Consider the following 13,719-nt stretch of genomic DNA (forward strand, 5'->3'; position numbering starts at 1 on the left):
TCCTCTTAGAGCTTTTACGGGACACTCATGTTGACTCGATTGCATACATGTGCTTCCGTGAGATCATTTAGCTGAAAGGAGACTTTTCCCTGACTCTGGACTGGGAGAAAGGGAAGGTTCAGATACAACCATTTTACTGAAGCAGTATGTATGTTTTTTGTTATTGATCTCGGATATTTTAATTCACCCCAAATAACCCGTATCTTTATTTTAATATTTATTAAAAGAAAATAGGGTGTGGGGTTTTTTTCTTATTGCCTGAGAATTGGGTCATGTTTTATGAATGCCACAAAACTGCTTAAAAATTGTGTTTTCATTAAGACTTTTGGAATATGGCAGGGGAAGAATAATCTTTGGAGTAGATGGCTTAGAGACCTATTTGTCTTTGTGGGGGTTTTGGGGGGGGTGTTAGATTTATTTTTTGTGTGTGTGTGTGTGTTGTTTGTCTTTTTAGCTCATCAAAATAACATCCTTCTGATACTGTAAAACTTTATGCCTTAGGGCAAATTTCAGGATCTTGTTTAATTTTGCATCTATCAGGCTGCACAGAGGCATCACGGAGGCAACAAGGTTCTTGTGAAAAACTGAAAATGAAGATATTCATCTTCATTTGTCAAGTTTGCTTTTTTTCTGTTTTGAGATACAAGTGGTCTTTAAAAATTGCATATGTATCTACAGAACAGCCTAAAGCCCACTTAAATAACATGGACTTAATCTAGATAGCTTTGTTTTCATAAAGGTATTTATTGCTATACACTGAATACAGCTATAAATATCATATCATACAACGTGAATAAAATATGATTGCAGTGGAAAACTCATTTGCATTTTTTTGTAATGATTTATTTCAGATATTAGTTAATCTACTTTAAGTGCAAAAATGCATTTACACCATCCATATACTAATGAATTATGCATTAATCCCCTTGTTCTAAATGTATCGTAGTAATTTTATTTTTTTAAATTACCATATTTTAAAAAGATGTAAACGTCTCCAGTAATTAACAACAGAAACGGTGGCTGTGGTATCCCAAATTCCTCTCACAATCCAAAACATCCTTGTCCTTGGACTACAAACTATCTTTCTAGAGAACAGGGAGGTTGCAACCAAGATGTGCTCGCTGGCCTTGCAGTTCTGGCATGGGCCAGTGATTCCCGGCTGTCAGAGCTGCTTCAGATAACGTCCTCCTGCGTGGAGCTGGGGCCAGAAGAGATCCTGGAGCTCACGTTTGGGGGCAGGGGGAAAAACATAAAAGTTGCCATTCCATTAAGGATATCAGAATTAGCCTCTTCAGGTGATACTGCAAGACATTTGGGTAATGTAGTTCTACAGAGACAGCAAAGTTAAAAGCTTATCCTTCCCAGAATGGGACTTCTGCATTTCTTACTGGCTTTAGATGTAGCAGAGAAAAGCAGTTTTGCTTGTGTCTGGTCAGTTCTAAGTTTAATATAGAGTGGGCATGGCTGAAAAATGGCACAATGGACTTTTTAAATAATCTGTAGACACTGCCCTCAATTCTAGCAGGAGGGCTTACAAAGGAATCTTACCTTAACTTGTTTATTAATCAAATCCATTCAAATTTATTTTTGTCTTTGTTCCCCAACCCTTCCCCCAAATTGTCATGAAAGTATGATTGGTGAGATCCTTCACCTTAAAAAAATATTCAAAAGATACTTGGATTAAAATTAACTGTTCTGCTCTCTGGGACAGAGCATGGCATCTTGGATGCACAACTGGGGAGGGGAAGAACTACTGATATACTGACTTTATTAAGGGTTGTTGGATTTGTGTAGGGGGTTCTTGTGGGGAGGTGGGGCTTCCCCTTAACTTAAGGTCAATGAAAACACACACAAAAAAGTTTGAGATGCTTGCCTTTTAAAAGCAGTAGTTGCCTACCTCTCTGACAGGGTCAATTGGAAAAATGTAAATATGAGAAGGCAGCTCTACAGAAATGAATGGACAGCTTGTTCCAGCTGAAGATTCTCTCCAGTATTTTGTTTTTAAAATTCTGTAAGCTTGCATGAAAATATGCTTATTTTTATGTCCCAAAATAAACCTTTTTGCAGATGCCCTGCAGGCTCATAAACAGCTTAAAAGCAATTCTGAGAGCTGATGTTGTTAGCAGCTGAAACTCTGTTTTGATTGACGGGTAGTCTGAAATAAAGAGCCTTCCACTGAGTCTCATACAGTTACATAGGTGACTCCATGTAAAAATGAGTTCATGCCATTGTCCTTCTGCAGTCTCAGCTTTGCGTGTACCCACTGCATGCACACACATTTGCTGGGTTGGCCAGTATCGTCGCTTTGGTTTCATGGGAACTGATTTCATTAATAAGTTTAAAATACAGTAACACTGCAGGCCTTGTTTTCCATTGCCTTGTGGTTTGGTGTGGGGTGTGCTTTTTTCTTTTTTTTTTTTTTTTTATTTGCCACCTACACTGTGCAACATCGAGACTTTCATATAGTGAAGAGTGAACAGGGACTGAAGAATGAGCATGCTTGTGACTCTTTTTTTTTTTTTTTTTTTTTTAAATCCAATACTCCTCTGATCCCCTCTTCACATTCAGGTTTGTTAAGGAGAGCGATGATTCAGTAATCATGACGCAACAGGCTGACTTAAAGTCAGGGTTCATTTCCTACTTCTGCCATCAGTATTATTTTGAGATTGCTAATCCTTATGCTCTCAGTTCCCTTATGGTGTAAAACGTGGATAGCAAGGGGTTTCTGTGGCAATTTTAGGGTAAGCTGACTTGTTTCTGTAACGCTTTGTTTGCAGCATGGAGCTTCACAGTTGAAACTGTAACAGGAACTTAAAGTATGTAACAGACTATGAAGGGTAAAAGGTGATGAGCAATCATGTAGTTGTCACCTGTAAAAAAAAAAAAAAAAAAAAACAAAAAAAAAACAAAAAAAAAAACCACCAAACCAAAGAAAACCATAAACCAAACCAACAAACAAACTTCTAATTTTTTTTTTTTCTTTTACATGTCCTCAACATCTCCCTTTCCCATGCACAGTCCCCTTTGTTCCCTGAAGTTGTTCTGTTGCAATGCTTGCCAATAGAAAGAGGAAAGTATTTGCTGAGACTGCCCTTATAGCTCTGGCGTGGTGATGTGCCTAAGTCTCCCGCAGATGCAGCTGCTTTCATATGTAGAGTATTTCACACCATAGCAGCTCTGAGAAGTCAGAAAAGTGTAGATAGAGCACAAAAATCCTGGCATAACTACTTTTTCTTTTTATTTTCTACCTGTTGAGGGTAGGTCAGGTCATGACTAGTGTCATATATTCAATGGTAGTATTTTAAGTTGGAAGTAAAGATTTATACTGAGAAGACTTGCGGTCGAGGAGAGCTGGAGCTAAGCTGCAGATATTTTATCTGGGGTTGGTTTTGACTTTCCCAGTAATTAAGAGTATGGGTGATCCTCTAAAGAATCCAGTTTTAGCATAAGCAGCAAACTTAGTGGGTAATTATAATGTTGAAAAGACATTTACTTTGGCTCACAAATGAGCAATGATCAGTGAAAACTGAGTTTGCAGTTAATATGAAGCTTGACAAACAGATTTCCTATCTTTAAAATTATTTGTACCCTGTGATAGCTTCTCCTGTGGCTTTCAAACAGGCTTTGCATCTTGAGGCTTTAAACTTGTGGCTTTCAGATAAGTTTGAGAAAATGGGGACTTTCGGATTAGTGAAAGGAAGCATTGTTTTCCAATTCCTTTCAGTTTTGAAACTGAGGTGCCGAGTATAAGACACGGTTTTGGCCCCGAGAGACCTTGGGGAGGATTAGGTAGAAACTCAAAGGCTTTGTGTGAGCCAAAGGATGTGCCTAGAAAAAGCTGGTCAGGGAGGTAGCCTTCTCTAGCAGCTCCAGAATGGTGTAAACAGAGGAACCTGAGATCTAACAGATGGTTACATGTCTGTTTTTCACTGTCACGGCTCAGGTTAGAGCAGCCTGAAGGCTGGTTTAACTTTTGTTCTCTGGGTATGATGACTAAAGGATCATAAGTAGCGGGGAAGACAGCAGAAAAACAGCATGTTTGAATCACTTTCCATTTTCACTTTCAACAGGACTTCAGAGACAACATTTAAGAGACACCTGTAGGAACGTGTGTATTTGTTGCATGACTTCCTTTTTTTTTTTTTTTAAGCTACAAAGCAGTATAAAGACTCTTACCTCAAAGTATCCATTTTTTTCATTGGTTTTCAGTATGTTCAGCTCTCAGGTAAATATGTGGGACACCACAATTTCAGCTTACCAAAAGAAAAAAAAAAAAAATCTTCTTTGCTGAAAGAATACCTAAGGCTTCAAAGTGTGTGTTTCTTTTTCATTCCAGATATATACTTTGGAATTTTGGTAAATGTGAGTTTGACACAGCAGAATGGGGTATGACCCATCCTTTTCAAAGTCACAGTATTTAATTCTTAAATTCTTGTCTACTGTCTAATTGATTTTTTTTCTAAGTTCACAACAAGGGAAAATATCAAAACACACTGTAGTTCATAATTCCATTCTGTGCGAGCATTCCGTGCTCTCCTGAGTTTTTTATTTTTCTTCCCTCTTCTGAAATCTTACTGCTTTTTTTAGACTGATCTACAGCAATATGTCGGTGCTTTTGTCTTAGTCCTCAAGGTCTAAGGACAAGACCTAGACTACAAGACTAGTGAGTGCTCCCTTTCTATGCCAAAGGGTGCCCAAAATAATTTTTCCTGACTGTCTTCCTTAAGGATGGTGAATCACTGGCCTCAGTACCAAGTTTGATGCTGAGTGGTATGAACTGAAACCAGGTAAGTTGCTGTGCTTTCTAAAGTAAGTTTGCCACACAGCATCAAAAAGCTTTTTTTCACCATTGAGCCCTAGCATTTAATTCCTACTGTATCTGTCTGTTCCCTCAAACATTCCAATAAATTCAATACCGGATCGAATCTGCTGTGCAACAAAAAACATAACATACAGATGGGTTTTTCACCCCCAAAGAGCAGGAAGTTTCTCAAACATTATATTTGTGAGTCTCCATGAGAGTCATCTTTAGTTCAATTCCTTCTGTTGCTGGTACACTAATTTTATTTAATTTTTATTCTGATTTTGCATGGTGTCTATGGCCATTTTAAATAAAGTGGAAGCAGCTAGACACTTTCTTCTGCATTAGTGTTCATCAGGGATCATCTATCTTAACTGGGGATTCTTGGAGGGGCTTTGCTACTAGACAACATTTGAGACTCAGGGAACTTCATCTGGTGATGAATTGATGACTCGTATTTAGCAGCTGATATATCTGGAGAAATTGTAATAGTTAATCTTAATTGCCCACAGTGACTCTTTTTCTGGATGTCACCTGATGCCAGCTTTATGTGAGAAGGAGTCCAGTGGGACTTACATCCTCTTCCAAGGTGCTGCAATGCATCACCCAGTGGTCTAGAGAAAATTCCTGCTGTTTTCAGTGTAAATAAGCGTAATGTGATGACTGGTCCTGCTGGGCTATTCCTGCTGTGAGTTAAGGTAGCCTTTCACAGAAAAGGGGCACAGAGTGTGTAGGTCAGTGACAGTTTTTTGCTAGATTGGTTAGGAGTATTGCAAGGCATGGGTCAACACCATTCAGGACTTACGATGTGACTAATACAGCTTTTTGGACTGCAGAAGAGCTCGAAGTAACCTTTAGGAAAACTTTAGGGGTCTGCTGTGGCCATGCCTCTCTCTTGCAAGGTTGGGAGGGAGAAGCTGCTTCAGGCCCAAGGAGATGCAGGGCTTCACCGGTTCCAGGAGGAACTGAAATTCATGCATAAAGCTAGAGAGCTGAGTTGTCTTTAACACTGATGAGTATTCATTAACATTATGCATTTGGTGACCCTCTTTGGTACAATCAGAGAAAATGGACAACAGGGACGTGCAAGGAGAGGTAGAACTTTTTCCAGAGAAGCAGCAGCATTAGGGTGCTGCTGCTTTTTCTTTTTTTTTTTTAAAAAAAAAAAAAAAAAAACAAAACAAACACTTCCAAAACATTCCCTATTCAAACTTTTGTCTTTTTGCTCTCTTTTTGAACAAAGAGGAAATGTGTCCTGTAACACTGCCATTTTTACTCTCAGGAGCTCTGATTTAATTTGGTTTCTTCTCTGAGAATAACATAAAGGTCTTTGGCTGAGAGAGTGATTTTCTTCTTAAGTGCATGCGGTACAGCATCCTACTCAATAAAGCAGAGATTCCCAAATGGTGCCTGTAGCTGCTGTCCTAACAGAAGTATGAATGTTGTCTAAAGCTTTTATTTTGAGGCTTCAAACGGTGCTCTTATTCAAGAGTTCGTTTCTCCTAATGATGAGTCTCTAATTAATGGTCACTCTCTCACTGAGATGCTGGTTTTGATTAGGATATTGCATCCGTCAGCCTGGATAAGTTACCTGCTTGGTTAATGTCTGTTAAGGAATATTGAATTTTTAGAAATTTTTATTAATAAATTTATACTCCAGTAACACAACTCATCACGGTTATTTGTGTTCCTGTGTGTACAGTACCAGCCATTTGTCAAGTTGATTCCATTGTCATCAAGTGATGTAGGAATTCTGGATGTGGTGTCAGTCTATGTATACTCCCTTACCCAAAAATAAGCAGCAGGAGCATTTGTTTATGCAGGGGTTCTGGCAAGTGCCTGCTATCTTCCCCTGCAAAACAAACATACCATTTCCATAAACACTCTAGGTATGCAGCTTCCACCCTGTTTGAAGTGCATGGCATTCTTATATGAAGAGGTATAAATCAATCTTCACTTTTAGCAGCATGGCTCTCTTCCAGGTAGATACTTTAGGGCGTGCTTATTTTGACATGTAACAGGTTACATTCCACACTCCAAATATGAAGTTTCTTGCCAGGATATGCATTTAGAACAAAACCGCTATTTTTTGAATACAAACAGGAGACCCATTAGACTGCATAAGTAGTCTGCTTGAAGAGGAAAGGGAGGAGAACGCCTGGATTGCATTTATGGACTAACAGCAGTTAACCGTTTGTGTCAATGCTTCAAGCCTTATTCTTTTTTTAACCTGATCCATTTTTATCAGTGCAAACTAGAGATGAACAATAGCTCTTGGAAATGGATATGAGAATCATAAGCAGAACAGTAGCTATTGCAATGTGAATAACTAAAATTAACTTCAAAGGGAATGAAGTCTATACACCAGCTGGCAGCAGGACAGGGACTTCGCCTCTTGGAATAAAATAACACCAAAGGTGGCCTTTCTAGTCACACTTCTAATGTAGTTAGAGCCCCTTTCATTCCTGTGTTCCATAATCCTTGCTCATCTCCGTACACTACTTTCTTTTTAGTACCATTAAGTGCATCCTAGGAAGCTTTATTTTTCCTAAAACTGCCACGTATTTTCCTTTCCACTTGCCTTCTTTATTTTCTAGCCTCAGTGCTAGGAATTTTTGCCAATTGCCTTTTGCTGGTTGATTGTTGATTTATTATGTAACCATAATCAGGTACAATAAAACCGGTAATTGCATTACCGGTAACTCCTTCCTTCCATTCTGAAATGCTTCTGTCATAAGTACTCATATGCATTTATGCTAGTTCATCACACACTTGTAACTACTCTGCTTGTACATTTTCTAGAAGCGTGTGTGTATACGTGTGTCCACGTTTTATTACAGTATTAAAATAGAATATGGTCACCCGTATATTAAATTGATAGAATGCAAGTTGTACTGGCAAAGAATCTATGAAAAATAACTATGAAAAATTTGTTTTTTTAGTTGTTACTTCAGTCAGTCTGGCTATTTCTTTTGTCTAGTAAGATCTGTAGAAACTACCTTTTTCCTTTTTTTTTTTTTTACCCTTGATTCAAAACTTGGGGTTAGTTTGAAGGTTGCAGTGAGAACTTCTGAATTCCTCTCATACCTTTTCAGGTGATACAAATTTCCTCTTGAATGTTTCTTTTACATGAGAAGTATTGTGTGGGGTTTTTTTCTTCATGCTGAGTTTAATTGTTTAATGGACAATTTGTCAAACTTTAACATGCCACTGTTCTGTTCAATTTTCTGAGCACCAAAAATGTATCTTTATTAGAGGCAGTCATGAAAATTCTGCATAAGAACTTCTGATGACTTCTGCAAGTATAGAATCATAGAATATCTCAAGCTGGAAGGGACCCATAAGGATCATGGAGTCCAACTCCCCGCTCCTCACAGAACTACCTAAAAGTAAACCATATGACTAAGAGCATCATTCAGATACTCCTTGAACTCTGACAGGCTTGGTGCCCTGACCACTCCCCTGGGGAGCCTGTTCCAGTGACAGACCACCCTATTGGTAAAGAATCTTCTCCTAATGTCCATCCTGAACTTCCCCTGATGCAGCTCAATTCTATTAGGATGTGCTGAGACAACTGAAGGACTATGCCTTCAACTCTAAACCTTTCTTCACTTTCCCCTTGGCTTTTCACACTTTCCTTATGCATGGCCAAAGTTTGCAGGTTTCTTTCTTGTAAATAAAAATCTTTATTTTAAAATTACTGTTTAAATACAGTACTTCACCTGTTTCAATGAGTCCAAATTCTTAAAGATCTGAAATTACTTATGTGCCTTATCCTTTTGAAAATTAATTGGATAGAAAAGCTCTCAGCTTGAGGACATGGTTTTTGATATATTTGGACGTGTTGTGAGACTGTATGAGCAGGCTTGACATCTCTCTTCCATTTATGTACAGATGTACTCCATATAGATATAAGAATATGCCTGTCTTTTACAGACTAGTAAAAAGGTGTCCTTTATTTTTCCCAATTCAATCTGTGTTGTATGGTAGTGTGCTTCATCTGAAATTAATTTTATGTCTCTAATTTATTCTATGTCCAGCTTTGAAGAGAAGGAAATTACTCAAATTAAAAGGACATTATTTAAAAGGACGTGGTTGTTTAGTTGGGTTTTTTTTCCTACATGTTTATTGAGCGAAAGACAAATCAGCAGAAGGCATGCTCTGTCAAAGTGCACCGAAGGGGCAAGAGATCATCATGTCTTTGCTTGTCCTGCAGAGGATAAACCAGCTTCCTAACCTTTTTTGGGTGACTTTTCAGCAGTGATGCTCAGAAGCAGACCCCGCTGTTCAAAACATCTTCTCAGGTTGCAAAACCTTGCTGACCTAATCCAACAGCTGGCTGTCACCCAAACTGGTAATCCTGTTCCCCCCCTCCAACTAAAACTATGGCTATGTAGTCTCACCTTCTCCCTTGCTTTGACCTTGCTACTTATGGGTCAGCCAGCACACTTTGCCAACAAAACAGATAATGATGGATTTATTAATATTTTTTTCTCCTCCCCACTGGCTTAATTTTCTGTCTCAGCAGATGGATGTGGTTTGTTCTGTTGTCAGTCAAGCTCGTGGACCTATTTCAAGCTAGAGAGGAGGGATGCTTGTGAAGGGGTGAGATGATGAAAGGCAGCAGCAATGCCTCATCTGTCACCGTTGGGGTCTGCCTTGTGCCACTCTGCCCTTGTGCTGCAAACCCACGATTGTGTGTGGTGGTCCATCTGCTAGGTGCTGGGGTACCAGCCTTGCACAGGCATTATAGACCTCTAAGGCAGCATAAACCCAGAGCAACCAAAAATTGCTCTTTGCTAGCTTATTAAGGTAAAACATCTGGGCTCTGGCTTAGACAAATGCCTGTGTCAGTGCTGAGGAGGCAAGGCAACAGCTGGGGGGTAGGTCAGTCTGTCCCTCTTAGAGACAACAGCATCCCCTGGGACTTGAAATCAGAAGATCCCATCCTACTTGGAAAGGGCTGATCTCTCCCAAAAGAGCGTTTTACTGTTTGTGAAGTCCTCTTTTACCTACTACCTGTGCTCCTGTTAACTTGATCTACCCAACCTTGCATTCTGATTTGTAACACTTCATTGAGATGGATACTGTTCATACTTCTGAACCAGCTACCATAATTCAACAGAGCCCGTCTCTAGCCAGATTTCTTCAGATGTAATTCCAGAGCCATGTTCTTTGTGCCTTAATTATGCAGAATTCGCTGGGGCTTCAGCAGGAGTTTTGACTGTGCAAGTGATGCTGAATTAAGGTCTCTAGTTTACAGGACTAATTACCCAGTTCTTTGATTAGCCTCAAATACTCCAGCAAAATTTTGCTGTTGGATACATGTGTGTAATTACTGCTGGAGATGGTAGTGCTGCAAGAAGCCATCTCAAGGCAAAATTTGTTTTATTAATATCTTTATGAATTAAAGCTAGTGACTTTTTACTCTGTTTCTTACTATTCTTTTACACTTTTACAAGACATAATTTGTATATAAAATGATGTGAAAAAGATAATAAGTTAAGGAAAAACCTGTACTTTATAGTATTGCTATTGCCTCTCTGTGTGTTTTTTTTTTTCCCAAATGCTATCTGTAGCTGCAAATGGCTGTTGTCATAAGGCTTTTTTTTTTTTTTTTTTTCCTTCCCCTCTCTGCTATGTGTTGGCTTTCTCAGTGGACTTTTACTCTTGGTTTTCCCAGAAGGTTTCAGTGTCTTTCCCAGCATCAGTAGCAATTAAAATATCTCCCAGAAGGGCAGATTTTACTTCCAGCTGTGTTCTACAAGTGACTTGAAAAGACTTAATAACTCATGCAGAAAGTGACTTTTATTCCAGGGGAATTACTTAAATGACTTGGTTTCTTACTTCAACTCTGAGTTCAAAGTGGAGTCGTATGGCACCCACACCACAAATTCTGTCTTTAATTCAGAGGCCAAAATGACATCAAACAGGAAACGAAAAGCCCCTCTGGTGTCCTCGCCAGCAGCGCAGGGAGCTTTCAGCTCAGGGGAACTGTCATACCCAAAAAATTTCTTAGAGGCCACTTGTTCAGCAGCTCTTCCAGCTGCCTGCAAGAGCAACCCACAGAGCAGTGCTGCTGGATGCTGGAGAAGTCCCGTTATGATAAATTATACATGATAGCCATACCTGCTGCTCCCTGTCTGGTGCGCTTTGAGTTCAGCTAGAGTATATTTGAGGGACTCGGTACCTCTTGCAAACTCCCCTTTCATAAATTATTACTAGTTGGAAATAGCTTAATGTTCAGTAGTGCTTACAACCACAATTCCCACTGAAGTCAGTGAGTGCACTTACAGCATTAAGTACATCTCCCAGCAATGCCTGCAGATCAGGTACCTGGTTCTGATTTAGTTCCTGTATTTTTTTTTTTTTATTCTTTTGCTTTTGTGAGTAGGCATGTTAGTGTAAGAAAAATATTTTGTTTTCAAATTTTCTGCGACTTTTTCTTTTATAAGTACTGCATGTTCTCTCTTTTTACATAGCAAATGGTCTTTTCCTCACCATTTCAAGTGTAAATGAAAGATGACCCTTGTAAGGGAGTGCTGTTGAAGTGACCATTAGAAAAGCGTCCCTATCGCACTTCTTCATCTGATACATGTTGTAAACTGAAGAAGCTAACAAAGCTAGTGATCTTTCTGTTTAACATTTTCAAGAATGAGATCTTCTCCAAATGCTTATTTTTCTTTTAAAAAATAAAAAAGAGAAAAAGAAAAATAGCAAGCTGTTAATTCCAAACTATTTCCTTACCCTTGTGTATTGTTCCTTCCAGCCCGCCCCCAGATGTCAATGATAGATCTTAGTAGCTTTAAAAAAATACAAATTTTTTTCTTTATTTTGTTATTTTCCCCTCAAAACTCAGGGTAGGAGGAAATTCTTTGCAGATTGTGATTTCCACTTTTTTTTTTTCTTAGCCAACTGACCTTTTATACCATCTTTGATGCAGACCTCTTAGAGCAGAAAAATTAGGATTAATGGAGGAAATGGAGTAGTTAGATACCTAATAAGTCATAATGATTTTGCAGTTTGGAATTATTTTGGATAAAAACGGTGTTCCCTGAAGAAAATAAAATGTGACTAAGAAAATAAAATGCAACCAACTGCTGCAGAATTTGGGAGGGGGAGGGGGGAGGTGACGGACATGACACAGTTTGAATTTTCTCTTGTTTATTTTTCTCTTCCTCTCTTTGTCTGTCCACCCTGTTGCTGTTGGACAGTGGATGAAACAGAAGTGATGGCTGTCATGTGTCAGTGGCTGGTGAAATGAAGGGCCATTCAACTCCACATTGTTTTTCTGGTCAGTTGTTCCTGTCATTCAAATTATTATTACAGTAAATGTTAAAACAATGCCATCTAATACTGCAGCTCACTTGGTATATTTAACTTGATTTATTGTGGTTCATTGTCAGGAAGCTTTGAGGGATAATTACAGCTACCCTTAGCAATTTAATCAATGTAAAAACTTATTAATTAGCATCAACAAATTTATCCCTAACTCCAATTTACAAATCAGTTGCAGCTGTTTATTGAAGAATACTCTCACAATTCATTTTGAATCCTCTTTTCTCTTGAACCTGATGAAAAGGTAGTGGAGCTTCACTGGTAAGACCAAACCCAAGGATTCAGCTGCTTTTTTTTCTTTTTTTCTTTTTTTTTTTTTCCTCCTTCTTCTCATGTGTGTGCGTTTTGGCATAGTACGGGACAAGCAAAGCAGCAGGATGAAAGAGCCACTCTCTGCCGTTGCCTACAATGCGAGGGGAGGAGGCTCTGGTTGGCGGGGGGATGCTGCTGCCATTTTACCTCATTCCCCAAGGCTTCTGAATTCTCTCTCTTTCAGGTACTATAAGGAAAAATAGATATTTCTGAGGTTTTTGCATTGATCTGGTGTCTGAATGTCAATGCTTTTTCCTTTTCAAATAGAAAGCCACATGAGTCTCAGTTCAGGAAGAAGTAGCTTGGTCTGTGGTGTGAGGGGCTGCTTGGTAGGATACAGGGTACCCCACCTCAGGTTTTCTCTCTGCCCAGGTCAAAATATTTTTACATCCTTTATCACTCATTGAGGCAAAGCTCGGGCGTTTGAACTTGTTCTTCCAGCACCCTACCTGTGGTATCCGTCTCTGATTGCTTTTCTTGCTTCTAAAAAATAATTTCACAGAAAGCACTGTTGAAATGGAAGTATCTGGATGAAATGTGTTGAGTTTGATGAGCTAGCGTGTATTTAACAGACTGTACAGCTCAACCTTAGTGCATAAAGTTGGTCAAGGAGAGGAACTGCAGAAACAAAGTGGCAAACAGACTACAATGGAGTTAATGCAGAATAGGGTGTTTTGCATCCAGTGGGGGAGGTGCTGTTTATTTTGAGTTATCTCATACTTTAATTCAGTTACTGGTAGCTGGTCTGGGATTTGAGTCTCTCCATTTTGACTCATGAAAACTTAATTTTGCATGACACAAATGCAGAGCGATGAGTGTGTGTTTCAAACCTTCAGAAAGCTACTGAGGAGGACCCCATCCTGTGCTAATGGAAGTCCTGCTGCTACTCTCACGTAGTGGGAAAAGCAAAGCTTGAGGAAGGGGTGCATAGATAAGTGCTCCCATTAGCATTATGTAGGGGATAACATTTCAGCTAAAGCAGCAGGCTCATTTCCTGCCAATGTCCTCTTCTGCTCTTGGTTTGTTCTCCCCCTTCCCGTCCTGGTGTTAGAGGGAACGCTGTGAAGACTTTTATTGGCCATTACTATGGCTAAGGAGTGGACATAGACCATCATTGCACTTGGTTATCTTATGCTGGTGCTGGCATGCACAAACTATTAGCTCATAAGGATTACCAGAACCCCTGGAGTTCTTGCTGCTTAAATGACGGGGGCAACAGAGGTATCGCAGCATTCCCATAATTTTAATATTTTTATCTGTGTGTCTTG

The 13,719-nt window shown here is 39.2% G+C and overlaps 1 protein-coding gene across 10 annotated transcripts in view; it reads left to right on the top strand.

The window, feature by feature from the left end:
• The window catches only part of LOC134511775 (poly(rC)-binding protein 3-like), a 538,190-nt gene that overhangs the window by 164,688 nt on the left and 359,783 nt on the right, over window positions 1–13,719 (top strand). The gene's annotated exons all lie outside the window — the stretch shown is intronic.

Source organism: Chroicocephalus ridibundus, chromosome 2 (assembly GCF_963924245.1).
Source record: "Chroicocephalus ridibundus chromosome 2, bChrRid1.1, whole genome shotgun sequence".
NCBI lineage: Eukaryota > Metazoa > Chordata > Aves > Charadriiformes > Laridae > Chroicocephalus > Chroicocephalus ridibundus.